The 9,766-nt window shown below is 48.9% G+C and overlaps 1 protein-coding gene across 1 annotated transcript in view; it reads left to right on the top strand.

Annotated features, from left to right (window-relative positions):
* fam234b (family with sequence similarity 234 member B) overlaps positions 1-8,477 on the top strand; it is a 59,126-nt gene extending 50,649 nt beyond the window's left edge. Inside the window, exon 13 of the mRNA XM_043680000.2 lies at positions 1,760-8,477. The gene's annotated coding sequence lies outside the window, so the exon portion shown is untranslated. The remainder of the gene's footprint in view (positions 1-1,759) is intronic.
* The last annotated feature ends 1,289 nt before the right edge of the window (positions 8,478-9,766 follow it).

Below are 9,766 nucleotides of genomic sequence, written 5' to 3' on the forward strand. Positions count from 1 at the left end.
TCCACCACCGCCCCCCCTCCACCACCACATCCGCCCTCCCTCCACCACCACATCCGCCCTCCCTCCACCACCACCTCAACCGCCCCCCTCCGCCAACACCACCACCGCCCACCCTCCTCCTCCACCACCACCGCTGTCCCCCTCCACCACCGCGCCCCTCCTCCACCACGACCGCCTCCGCCACCCCTCCTCCACCACCACCACCGCCACCCTCCTCCACCACCACCACCGCCGTCCCCCCTCCACCACCACCACCGCTATCCCCCCTCCACCACCACCATTGCTGTTCCCCCTCCTTCACCACCACCACCGCCCCCCTCCTCCATCACTGCCGCTGCCGCCACCCCCCTCCACCACCACCACCGCCACCTCTTCCACCACTGCCGTCCCCCCTCCACCACCACCACCGCTATCCCCCCTCCACCACCACCATTGCTGTTCCCCCTCCTTCACCACCACCACCGCCCCCCTCCTCCTCCACCACCGCTCCACCTCCTCCACCACGACCGCCTCTGCCACCACTGCCCCCCCTCCACCGCCACCACTGCCCCCCCTCCACCGCCACCACTGCCCCCCCTCCACCGCCACCACTGCCCCAATCCACCACCACCACCGCCCCTCCTCCACCACGACCACCACCGCCCCCTCTCCCCCCCCCACCACAGCCCCTCCTCCACAACAATTGCCCCCCCCACCACCACCACAACCGACCCCCCCTCCATCACCACCACAACCCCACCCCAACACCATCACAACCGCACCACCCACCTTCCTCCACCACCGCCCCCCCCTCCACCACCGCCCCCCTCCTCCACCACCACACCCCCCTCCTCCACCACCACACCCCCCCTCCACCACCACCACCACCGCCCCCCCCTCCACCACCGCCCCCCTCCTCCACCACCACACCCCCCTCCTCCACCACCACACCCCCCCCTCCTCCACCACCACACCCCCCCTCCTCCACCACCACACCCCCCCTCCTCCACTGCCCTCCTTCACCACCACCACTGCCCCCCCTCCTCCTACCGGTGAATGAAAATAAAAGTTTAAGGGAGTGTTGTTACCCAGCACCTGAACTGTGGACAGTGCAATGGGCATTGGCTCAAAAATACCACCATCCCTTGACAAATGTCTGGGTCATGTGTAACTCTGCAGAGCAAGAGCCAGGTCCTCGTTAGCTGTCTGGTGCCCCCGCGCACACCAGCCCAGGAGTGTGCTGATTTGATTTTTTTTTGCTTCCCTAGAGTTCCCTTATCCCCAGAAGAAAGATTCCGCCCCCCCACCCCCTCACCCCCAGTTGCCAGCAAAGCTCTGCGATTGAACTCTGCTGGTCTATGCACTCTAATATCAACACCATCCCAATCTCTATAGTTCTGCCTAATCCTCCATCTTCACTAATAGCATGTCGTTAGTAAGAGCAGTGAACTGTCCAGCTGATAGCACACAAACCTGGAGGTGGAGTTCGCCATTTGGCCATCAACCCTGCTCTGGTGGTCAGAACAATCATGGCTGCCCCCCACAATTCCCACATCCTTCAGTTCACCAAGCGCCAAGATATCCAGCAAACCTGCACCTTGTGTATCCCCAATGTAGGAGTTCTCTGGAGTAGAGAATTCCCAATAATAGAGCTTCCTACAGTGAGGAGAAATTTGTTTCCAAAACTGTTTACCAGACCATGCCTTCAGCTGTTCCTTTCCTCCTTCTCTGTGGTGAAGAGGCGCGGTCACTGATGGATTGTTTTGTTATTTCTGTGCAGTCACTACAGACACCGACCATGATGTGACGCAAGGAACAGAAGCTCATTTACTGCTTTCTGCAGGAACGTCACATCCCAATCACCATGCTCCCTTCCAGCAGTGTCCCTGTATCCTCCTCCCCGCCCTTCACTATCCTCACGGGAGCTCCTCACTTGATCTGGAAAATGACTTGAAAATGATCTCCAAGGCAACAATCCTAGCCAGGGCTTTCCCACTAGTTACTGGCTCAGTCAGAACAATATTTCAAAAGAATCCAGTTCCTTCTCTTTGCTACAACCGTCTGGCAGTTCATCCCCAGTGTGTAGTTGGCTAAGTTCAGCCATCTCCATGTGAGCAGTCACGTCTATCTGTTATCCACCAGGATCCAGCTTTAAATGAGGCCTCTCCTTGATGCAGGAATGGGCAATTCGTTCCCACACAGTCCTCTTTAAAGCACACACGTTTACAAGTGTTGCCTGTAGTAATTGCACTTTAGATTAGCGCAATCTTGTGTCTTATTGTAGCTACAATCTAAACTTATTTATCATTAGAGTTTATTATAGTCTTCGCTGAACCAGTCAAAAAGCTTGAATGTGAACTTAAACTTATAGAAAAGATTTGTAAATGATTTATTTGTATATAGGAGCTGAAGTAGGCCTAGATTGTAAATAGATATATCCTAAAATGGTTTCTATGTGATTTAAACAAATTTAATATATAAGATACCTGAATTTATGGTGTTTAATTTGGCATCAACCTGGTCCCCTTCTTGAGAAACGAGGGCAGCGTGACCTTTGACTTATGGAGTCAACTGTGGGGCCACCTCAGGGTTCAGAGGACACCAGGGCATAATCTTGAGATGACTATGATGCCATTTTGCTTCTGTAATTCATGCTGGTTGTTTCTGTATTTCCAAATCAACAGATCTTTAATTCTTCATTGTGGTTATTTCAGACTACGGGTCAATTACAGGAGGGGTCACCCTTTTACCATCAATAGGGTACCTGATGCAGACATGCGGGTCAGAAAGTACAGTCAGCCTCCCATCTTCTCTCTCTCTCTCTTGCGCTCTCTCTCGCTTTGCTCTGTCCCTGCCTCTCTGCCTTTTCTCTGTCTCTCTCTCTCTCTCTGTCTTTGTCTCTGCCTCTCTCTCTGTCTCTCTCTCTCTCTCTCTCTCTCTGTCTTTGTCTCTGCCTCTCTCTCTTTTCTCTGTCTCTCACTCTCTCACCTCGCACATGCACACATACACACACAGCTCTGCATGTAACACGGGACTGATTTGGTGGTGCACTCTCCCTCCCAAAGGCAGTTCGGAAATTAATATATTTTTACAACAGAATGTTCATGGGCAGGTGCTTGTTCTGTCATACCCTAAGCCTGTTCTCTAAGTAACCCATCAGTCCCTGTCTTTCTTCATATACATTTTCCATGCCCATCCTTCTCTTTTCTGAAAACATTGGAACCCACGCTGAGATTATTTCACTCCAGTCTGTGGCTGTTCCTGCCCAAAACACAAGAAATCGGAGTGCCAGTAGACCATTTGGCCAATTGAATCTGTTCCATTGTTCAATATGGCTGAACTGGGGCTTCAACTTCACTTCCCCTCCTGTTCCCCTCGCCCTTCAATTCCCAAATTGAGACCAAAGTTCTTCAATCCCAAACTTGAAACATATTCAACAATGAAGCATCAACAATCTACTAGGATCGAGAATTATAAAAGGTTTGCAGTCTTTGAGTGTCATCATTTCTCCTCTCTGTCCTAAATGATCAGACCTTTAATCCAGACTGTGCCTCTTCATTCCCAATGCCTTGATGAGGGAGAACACGCTGTGTGTTTACCTTCTCTCAACCCTCTGCAGTTGTCAGCTGTGGCTCTCATTCTGCTCAACTCCAGAGAATGTGGATCCAGCATCGCGGGCAATTTCCTCAGCCCAGGGACCAATTTAGTGAACTGACCACTCTACCACATTCAGTGCAAGTGTGTTCTTTCGTAAATGTGGAAACCAGAACTGCCCACAGTATTCTCTCCACATAAAAGCCAAGATGCCGCTGACCTCCCTCATTTCTTGCTGACTGTCTGTGATCCTTGTCCAATCATACCCAAGTCCCTTTGATTACTCGCACTATACACTCAAACCCTGGGTTACAAATGGATTCTGTTCTGAAGTCTGTGCGCGCGTTGGTTTGGATGCTGGTCTCCCAGCCTGGCATGGTGGTCTCCCAGTGGCTCGTGGTGGTCTCGCAGCCTAGTGTGACCTCAGCATGGACTTCCAGTCTCGAGGTGATTTCAGAGCGGCCTCCGGGGCTCGAGGTGAAGCCCAGTATGGTCTGAGTCAGGGCCATTTCTCTACTTTCTAATTTATGACTACGATCTGAAATGCTGGGCTTTTCCTTTTTTAACCTAAGAACTTGTACTGAAGAATCTGTACCGAGGTACCTGGTGGTGCTATGAGTGGTGACTTGTAAACTTCTCACTGTGCTTATGTGAGTACAGGTGACAATAAAGTTAATTCTGTTCAGTTCAAGTTGGGGTATAATATAAAGCAACCATTCGCAATGCTGTGTCTTTAAAATTACACTCCTGTATGGGATCACGTTTGTGAGCCCAAGAGTTCATAAATTGGGGACCCCTTGCAATCTGATGTTGCTGTTTGTTAAATTCTCCAGTCTGTGCAGCAAGAGACAACAGTGTGATAAGGGCAACATACTGAGGATGCTGGAGACACTCAGTAGTTCTGACAGCATCTGTGGAGAGAGAAACAGAGTTAAAGCTTTGAGTCCGAGTGTTTTACCAGGTGGGAATGGTGGAGAGGGTGCTGTCCTTCTAATCAGTGGTATATGGGGAAATGCACTCTGCGTGTGAGCTCTAAGTGTCTGCGCTTTTGATCATCTATCAGCAAGAATGGTCTGTAAATTCAGAATTCCATCTGCTGTCTCCGTATTTCCGTGTGCTATGCTTGATATAAAAGTATCAGGTACAGAAGTAAAATGCCATTCACTGCGATGTCGTCTCCTGGATTTTTTTATTAATAGTTTTAATACAGGCAAAAAGAACAGCTGCTAATGGGGGATCATCAGTGAGAGAAAATGGGTTAGCTGTGCTGAAAGCTGCCCATGTGATGTGAAGGCCAAGTGTGTGGGGGTTGGTAAAGGACATGGGAGAAGGTGCTCAGGCCAGAAAATTCTTCAAGTTGATATTAAGTCCAGAAAGCTTCAGGGTTCCCAAGCAGAAAATGAGGTGTTGTTCTTCCAGCTTGTGCTGAACTTTGCTGGAGCACTGAGACAGAGATGTTGGCCAGGGAACAGGGTGGACTATTGAAGTGGCAGGCAACAGGAAGCTCTAGTTCATTTTTCCAGACAGAACATCGGTATTCTGCAAAAAGCAGTTGTCCAAGTCTGTATTTCGTCGCCCTAGTGCAAAGAGACTACATTTTGAGCAGTGATTACAGTGGGACTAGATTGAGTGAAGTGTAGGTAAATGGTTGCTTCACCAGGATGGTGCGTCTGGGGCCTTGGATTGTGAAGAGGAAGTGTTACACCATCTGCGATTGCATGGGAAGGTGCTGTGGGAGTGTGAGGAAGAGGAGTGGATGTCCCGGAGAGAATGATCCCTGTGGAAGGCGCACAAGGGAAGGGAATATGTATCTAGTTGTGTCTTCTGTTACAACACAGGCTAACCCCTTCTAATTTAAACCCGACACAAAGGGAAGCTCACATCGTGCCATAATCTGTTAAATTTTGAGGGGAAAAGAACTATCCCAGATTTCACTATTTAAAGTAAAAATAAATAATTTCATTTTTCAAGTTCAACGGAGAACATTAGAACCACTATTTACAGCTCCTTTCTTAAACCTATCCTTTACCTCCACTCTAAAATATTGGCCCAATTTTTAAAAAAGATTTACTAAAAAAAAAAATCACGTTTCAAAAGCAGTCAGCTTTGTAGATTTTTCACTAGGTCAGCTTCGATGTCCTGCTGCACAAACTTCTTATGGACAGGTACCTTTCAGAGAGTTAGTCGGCTAGCAGTCTGTACTTGTTGGTGCTTGACAGTTCTTCCCTTAACTGCTCAAAATGTCCCATTTTATAGCCCAAAATATCGGATCATTTCATTGGTTTGATGTCATCCCAAACAGTGAAATTCAAATTCAATTGGATTTTGGTATCTGGGGCATAATTTAAACTGGCCGAATTTGAACTTGTTTTTGTTCCATGGCAACACAACTCCAGCTATTTGTTTCAACCAAATGTTACATTTTTAAGTTGTTTAACTCACTCGGTGCTTTCAGTCAGTCCTTGCCAGCTTCCCCCCCTCTCTCTTAAAGATACAATACACACCTTCATAACATATCCCATTGGAGGTGGTGGAAATGATGGTTATGATCCTTTTGGATGTGGATGCTGATGGGATGGTAGGTGAGGTCAAGGGGGACTCTTTCGCTGTTATGGGAGGGAAAAGTAGGGATGAGGGTGGAAGATTGGGCCCTGTCAACAACGGTACCAAGGAACCATCGGTTGAGGAAGAAGGTGAACATTTCTGGACAGACTGAGAGAATGGAATGGAATTCTTACTGGAAGTAGGGTGTGAGGATGTATCATCAAGGTAACTGGGAGTCGGTGGACTTAGATTCGATTCCCTACAGAGTGGAAACAGGCCCTTTGGCCCAACCAGTCCTCCAAAGAGTAACCCACGCAGACCCACTTCCCTCTGATTAATGCACCTAACACTGTGGGCAATTTAGCACAGCCAATTCACCTGGCCTACACATCTTTGGACTGTGGGAGGAAACTGGAGCACCCGGAGGAAACTCACGCAGACACGAGGAGAATGTGCAAACTCCACACAGACAGTCAGTCACCCGAGGCTGCAATCGAACCTGGGACCCTGGTGCTGTGAGGCAGTAGTGCTGACCACTGAGCCACCGCGCTGCTTGCAGTGGATATTGGTGGCCAGCCTCTCTCCAGGAATGGAAACAGACGTCGAGGAGGGAAAGGGGGGATCAGAGCTGGACCGGAGGGAAGGCTGAAAATTGGAAGCAATATCATTCTAATTCCAGTTGAGATGAGGAGGCAGCAGCGTTGATGTCATTAATGTACTGGAGAAAGGGTTGTGCGGGATAGGACTGGAACATGGAATGCTCAAGAAAGCCCTGGTCTTCAGTGAAAATACCAGCAACAGTCAGTTCAGAAGGAGGGTCACTGGACCCGAAGCGTTAACTCTGCTTTCTCTCCACGGACCTGCTGGGTTTGTGCAGCTATGTCTATTTTTGTTTCAGATTTTCATAATCAGCAGGTCTTTTCACTTAAACAAAGAACACCAAGCAATGCCACATCTCTCCCAGGTGTGCCCACCTTGAAGACATTCTGCTCCTCTTGCCAACAGGATTTCTGTCTTAATCTTTCTTTTTCATCATCATCATTACTTTTGTTTTCACCCCTGGTGTTTGACAAGGTGTTTGCCAAAACTCTCTGCCTCTGGCTCGGGCTCACCCCGTGTGGATTCTGACTGAAGTTTCTTCCTTTGTGTTCTGAATCCACCCAGGATCGCCGGTATCTCTCTGATGTACAGTGTTCCTCAGACAGTTGTTCTAACCACATGCTGTGATCCACACTCAGTGCCATATGCATATTCCCTACCTCTTTCTCTCTCTCTCTCCATCAACATCGCCTCACTCTGGCTCAGAGCTGTACTACTCCCTCAGCTCCTATTATCAATTTTCTCTTCCTTTCAGGCATTGAGGAATGCAAGCTGCAACAACTCAGAAATACTAACGCACCCCCCACTGAAACCTTCCTCCCCACCCCTTTCCTCTGACCCTACCCTTCTCCCAAACCATCTCCTGTCAGTTATGTACTATCCCCTACTGACTTTCTGCTCTCCGATGCTGAATGTCCTGCACTCAGCAAAGGTCTCCATTTTAATTCCTCTGCATCCCCACCTTGATGCATTTTGGGCAGGGCATGCCGTTAAAGTTGTCCATCACCTTCATCCCCCGCGTCCCTTTCTTTGGACAGGAGTCCTCTCCCCATCAGGTGATCACCATTGCACTACACACACACACAGATATTCCTACACACACACACACTCACATACACACAGACACAGGTACACACAGACATGCACACAGACACCCACACACAGCCTTATAGACACACTCACACATGCACCCCCTCACAGACTTAAGACACTCTGCACTCACTACACACACACACTTTCTCACACTCACAACCCCCACCCCAGACAGACAGACACACACACACAGACAAAGACCCATATATTTTGTGTGGTGAATTTGTACTTGCAGAGTTACATTGCACTTTGCTCAAAAACTGCATACATTCATGTAGAACTCTGAGCTCAAAAACTGCATGAATTTATGTAAAACTCTGTTATCTCACTTTTTAGATTAGAATCAATCTAAACATCAGGTCATAGACAGAGAACACAGGGGGCTAACACCTTCAACATATTGTCTAGCTATCACCATTGTTAACAGCTAACCCGAGAATGCAACTTTAAAGAAAGTGATTTACACATGAAAGAAGTGAATCTATCACTGTATTCTAACAATGAAAGGCTTAACAGACAATCAATTTTTCAATGTATAATTTCAGTTACATAACACTGTCAATTTTTGCTATAAATTCTGTGTTAGGATCGAGCCCTCCACAATCACCTGATGAAGGAGCGTCGCTCCAAAAGCTAGTGTGCTTCCAATTAAACCTGTTGGACTATAACCTGGTGTTGTGTGATTTTTATCTCTCCATGAACTGACTTCACCCTTTGCTCTCAGATCCACTGACTAGGGTGGCGTTGTTGTAGTCTGGTGTACTGATCTCTCCATCGCAGAGGCTGAGCGCCAGCTCTCACATACCTATCTCCCTCTGGACCATGATCTCACACCAGAATGTTGTGTGTCCAGCAGTCATTCCATCCAGTGATCTCCCCCCACCACTGCCTCCAAGCTCATGATCTCTCAGTCCTGCTCAGCTCACTTCTACCTCCTTCCAGAACCCAAAAACAGGACTGCCCGGGCAGACCCATTGTTTCTGCCCCACGCAACTCATCTCTTCCTTCCTCAACATGATTTTTTATTCCCTTGTCCATCCCTTCCTACTGACATCCGCGATTTCTCTGACGCTTTATGTCCCCTTCAGAATTTCAGTTTGAGGGCACCAGTGGACTTCCCTTTACCATTGCCATGCAATCTCTTGTTACGTCCATCCCCCATCAGGATGGTCTCAGAGTTCTCTGTTCTTCCTGGGAGAAAGGCCTGAACCATTCCCATCCACCACCCCCCTCCTCTCATTGGCCAAACTCGTCCTCATCCCAAACAACTTCTCCTTTAACTCCTCTCACTTTCTTCAGGTCAAAGGGTACCCGCATGGGCCCCAATACTGTCTATCTCTTCATGGAGTACGTGGAACATTCCTTGTTCCCGTCCCAATTCCGGCCCCCACCCGCACCTTTTTCTCCGGTCCACCGATGACATCCTCAGTGCTGCTTCCCTCTCTCCTCCAGAACTGGAAAAGTTCAGCAATTTCGCTTCCAATTCCCACCCTACCCTCACCTCCACCTGCTCCATCTCTGACCCCCTTCCTTCACTTCCTCGCCATCTCTGTTTCCATTTCTGGAGATTGGCTGGCCACTGATACAAGCCAACCGGCTCCCACAGTTACCTTGATTATACATCCTCACATCCTGCAAGGACTCCATCCCATTGTCCCAGTTTCTGTGTCTCTGTCACATCTGTCGAGGCCACTTCCACTGGGGGGGGGGTGGCAGAGTCTCAGAAATATCCACCTTGTTCTTCAACCAAAGATTCCTCAGCACTGTGGTTCATAAAGCCCTTAGCTATCTCCCATACTTCTATCCTCACCCCCTTCTCTTCCCACCCACAACATCAACAGGATCGACTGGGACACTCCAGATGGAGCAGCCATTTTACCTGCACTTCACTCAATCTACTCCACTGTATTTGCTGTTCACTGGGGAAATGAAATGCAGACCGGGTGACTGCTTTGCA

The sequence above is a fragment of the Chiloscyllium plagiosum genome, unplaced genomic scaffold, assembly GCF_037043375.1.
Source record: "Chiloscyllium plagiosum isolate Xiang-an unplaced genomic scaffold, Cpla_swu_hap1 HiC_scaffold_33, whole genome shotgun sequence".
NCBI lineage: Eukaryota > Metazoa > Chordata > Chondrichthyes > Orectolobiformes > Hemiscylliidae > Chiloscyllium > Chiloscyllium plagiosum.